The 4053-nt window shown below is 46.7% G+C and overlaps 1 protein-coding gene across 1 annotated transcript in view; it reads left to right on the top strand.

Annotated features, from left to right (window-relative positions):
* Positions 1 to 2509: 2509 nt before the first annotated feature.
* GATA4 (GATA binding protein 4) overlaps positions 2510 to 4053 on the top strand; it is a 29735-nt gene continuing 28191 nt past the window's right edge. Inside the window, exon 1 of the mRNA XM_081810790.1 lies at positions 2510 to 2649. The gene's annotated coding sequence lies outside the window, so the exon portion shown is untranslated. The remainder of the gene's footprint in view (positions 2650 to 4053) is intronic.

Below are 4053 nucleotides of genomic sequence, written 5' to 3' on the forward strand. Positions count from 1 at the left end.
CTGCATAGGGCTCCCTGCTCAGCGGGAAGCCTGCTTCTCCCTCTCTCTCCCACTCCCCCCTGCTTATGTTCCCTCTCTCGCTGTGTCTCTCTCTGTCAAATAAATAAATAAAATCTTTAAAAATAAAAATAAAAAATAAAATTCCTGAACACAAAAAAATTGTGCAATCTACAGCTTGCGTTTCCTTCCTGGACATTGCTAGCCCCGGCGTTTATGCTGTGAGGCTCTTGGGTTCTTGGGATCACATGTAGAAGACTGAGGCAAAAAGATGTCAGAGCTGGAATTCGAACCCAGGTATCGTGGTCACGGCACCTTGATGCCAGAAGTTACGTCCCTTAATCTTTAAATAAAGAGGTGAGTGTTTTCTCTGCTGCAATGCAATTCGCAAGAGAACCTCATGCACTACCTTTACTGCCCTACTGCAAAATCATTCTCTTTGACAAACTTCTGAGCAAGTAGGGCAGTCTGTCCCTGGGCAGAACCCTAACTAGGGTAAGTGGAAGTTGCTGCTCCCAGGTCTTTGCAGCTTAGGAGGATGGAGAGCTCCTCTCCAAATTTTAGATCAGAACTCCATAAGGAGTGGAAAACAGTATAAAGCTTCCTCCAAAAGTTAAACATAGACTGTTTTATGATCCAGCAATTCCACTTTGGATGATATACCCAAAAGAATTGAAAGCAGGTATTTGCATACCCATGCTCAGAGCAGCATTATTCACAATAGCCAAAATGTCCATTCATGGATGAATGGGTCAACAAAAGTGGTCTATCCATATAATGGAATATTATTCAGCCTTAAAAAAAGGAAGAAAATTCTGGGGGCGCCTGGGTGGCTCAGTCGTTAAGCGTCTGCCTTCAGCTCAGGTCGTGATCCCAGGGTTCTGGGATCGAGCCCCGCATCGGGCTCCCTGATCAGCAGGAGGCCTGCTTCTCCCTCTCCCACTACCCCTGCTTGTGTTCCCTCTTTCGCTGTGTCTCTGTCAAGTAAGTAAATAAAATCTTTAAAAAAAAAAAAAAAGGAAGAAAATTCTGGCACATGCTACAACACGGATGAACCTTAAAGACATAATACTAAATGAAATAAACCAGTTATAAAAGGATAAATGCTATATGATTCCACTTATCTTCTACCTAGAATACTCAAATTCATAGAGACAGACAGGAAAATGGGGGTTGCCAGGGTCTAGGGGAAGGGAAATGGGGAGTTAGTGTCCAAAGAGGACAGAGTTTCAGCTTGGGAAGAGGATGTATACTTAAAAATGGTTCCGATGGTAAATTTTATGTTATATATATTTTATCATAATAATTTTTTTATAAAAGTCCATAAAGGGCAGCCACGTGGGAACAAGGCCATCCTCTCCTGAAACAACAGACACCCTGCCCCTGGAAAAAGAAGGTGGACCCAAGCTTCTGCATCTCAGCCTTACACTGTTCAGCTCACTCTTTAGGAATTTTAATGATCTGACACCACAGGGAGTTTTATACTAAAATCTTCCTGTGGCGTAGTTTCTACAAGCTGTTTGGCGGGGGAAGAGTGTAAAAGCAGATAACAATAATAGACACCATATTCATCACTTACAAAAACATTCGTAACTGAAAATTCTTAGAAGGGAAAAATATTCATTTTCCCCTTATGTTTTCCCTTTTTTCCCAGGCCTTCATCTGTCTCATTTCTTTTCCACCGTACACGTGCTTTTTGATTGCTGGCAGCTCACTTCCCTTTTCCGTTTCAGGTTCCCTGCTCTCCAGATGGAAGAAAGTCATCGCTTGTGCGTTCTCCCCTCACCTTGCAGAGAGAGTGTTGTAAGGAGTCTGGGAGTCTGGGAAGTGGGAAATAGGCTAAAATATAAAGGTGCTGTGTTTCTCCTTCTTCTTATTAAGAACTGCCTTTGGGAGATACCGACTCCACGGATGAGACTCACCCTAAATCATGCGGGGCCCGAGAGGGTAGAACTCCCGCCTGGTTTGCCTGATGTCTCCAACCAGGCCACAGCCGCTGCCCCCTGTTTCTTCCTGTGTGCCTGGCACAGCCCCACAATCCTGGGTCATCTGGGGGACAGGGAAATGTGGTGGCCAGTAGAGCTGTACCTCCATGCAGTGTAGAGTGATGAGCTCCCCATACCGGGAGTATTCAAACAGAGTACAGATAATCACCTCACTGGGGATTCCTGCTCTGGTAGGAGACTGGAATTCTGAGGTACCTTCCAACTCTAAGAATCTAGTGATTCAGCACTTTCCCCCCACAAATGGTAATTCCTTAGGTTTGTTTCCTGTCCATCTCAGTCCTTCTGAGTGACCTTCCAGAAGCATCTCTGGAACCTTGTGAACATTGACTTTTTAAAAAAATGTCCAACTAGGGCTATATTCCCTAACAGGGTTTCCTTCCACTTGTACACATACCCAAAAAAAAAAAAAAAAAAAAAATGCTTGCTGAATTAATGAACCACTTCTCTTATCTATTTTTCCTGTTATCTAATTCCGAGGGGAAAGCTGGGAGCTCCGAGGGAGCTGGGAGACGCGGCTCACAACGCCTCCCTCCCACACCGCTGAGAACAGCCTGGAATCCCTGAGACTGAGGGACAGAGACTGTCCCCGAGAGTCTGCCTTGCACCCGGGCCGTGGGGAGCCGCAGGGACACCACTCCCACCGTGGGTGAGTCCTTTCCTGGCCTTCCTGGGGACCCTTCGTCTGGGCAGAGAGGGAGATGCAGGGCGCCGGGAGGAGGCCAGGAGGGCCGGGAGCAGCAAGGCGGAAGGAATAGAAGGTCGGTGGGAGCGCTGAGTCCAGTCGGAGACTGTGGGGAGAGGGGAGGCGAGGGAAAGGGGGAGGGAAAGGACCTACCAGTGAGTGACTGAGGATGAGCAAGAGGCTCTCAGACCTTTGAGGACAGGAAGAAAGGAGGAGATTCTTGGCAGGCCAAACCACGGAGGGAAGGCTCCCTTTCCCACTTTTTCTGTTTCTCTTTCTCACAACTTGGTAGCATTTTAGTTTCTCTATTTCCGGGTTCAGCCTCCCACTCCAACAATCAGAAATCGATGGGGATGGTCAGTCTCCTAAGAAAAAGTAAATAAATACATACCACACCAAAAATCAAATGGATTTGACCAGGTGCCCCTGGGCCCTCTTGCCTTTGCTTTCTCCAACACACCCAGATCACTTGTCTTTCCCCCGCCCAGGGGGTCCGTGCTGCTGATGCTCAATCTTGAGAACCCCCTGAGAAAGCTTAGGAAAGCCCTTCCTGACCCATGTCAGACCTGCCCAGTATGCTTTCAGGGCAGAAAGTCTCACCAGTGTTTCCTGTTGGCTTCATTGGTGAGTTAGTGAATAGGCCTCATGGCCTTCAGGATCTGATACTTTTCTTTGCCTATTTACAGGCCAAGGGTCAGCCAGGCTAGGTGTAGGGTTTAATTTTTCATTTATTCTGGAGCCAGGCATGTGATGGGAAGGAGGAGGAGAGGTGGGTTTTGCAAGTGTTCGTCAATGACTGTACAAAGCCCACTTCGTGCTTTGAAGAGTTGGCTTGCATATGCTTTTGCACCCAAGTCAAAATTACCTCTGCTTCTTCTAAATCCAGAGTTGGGGCAAATGAGCTTTGAATCTTACTTGTAGCTGAGGAAAGGGCTGAGTCCAAAAGAAAAGGAGAGACAAAGGTAAAGACAGAGGAGCAGCTCTGAGAAGACACAGGTGAAGAATGAGAAGACCGGGAGTCCACAGTGAAGCGTTACTTAACAGCTAAGGCTCTGGGAGAGTTCGACACCAACCACTTGTCTGAGCTTCCTCCCCTTGCCCAAAGGTTGAAAACAGACAGTGGTGTATTTTAACTCTGTAGCCTTAGGGGGACTAAGCAAGTGCTCTTTTGGAATTAGGTAGGATTTAGTGCAAAGTTTCTTGGTGTCTGTGCACTTACTACAAGTATTAGCAGAGAATGGAAAATTGTTCCTTCTGGTATGTTTCCCTCTCTCGAAGCCTTGCTTCCAGCGGGATGAATTCAAAAGCTGTCTCAAAACTTACACTCATCTGCTTTACTTATCTTTCCCCTGCCCATCTCCTATTTCC

Source organism: Leptonychotes weddellii, chromosome 2 (genome assembly GCF_054177405.1).
Source record: "Leptonychotes weddellii isolate Sample4059 chromosome 2, ASM5417740v2, whole genome shotgun sequence".
NCBI lineage: Eukaryota > Metazoa > Chordata > Mammalia > Carnivora > Phocidae > Leptonychotes > Leptonychotes weddellii.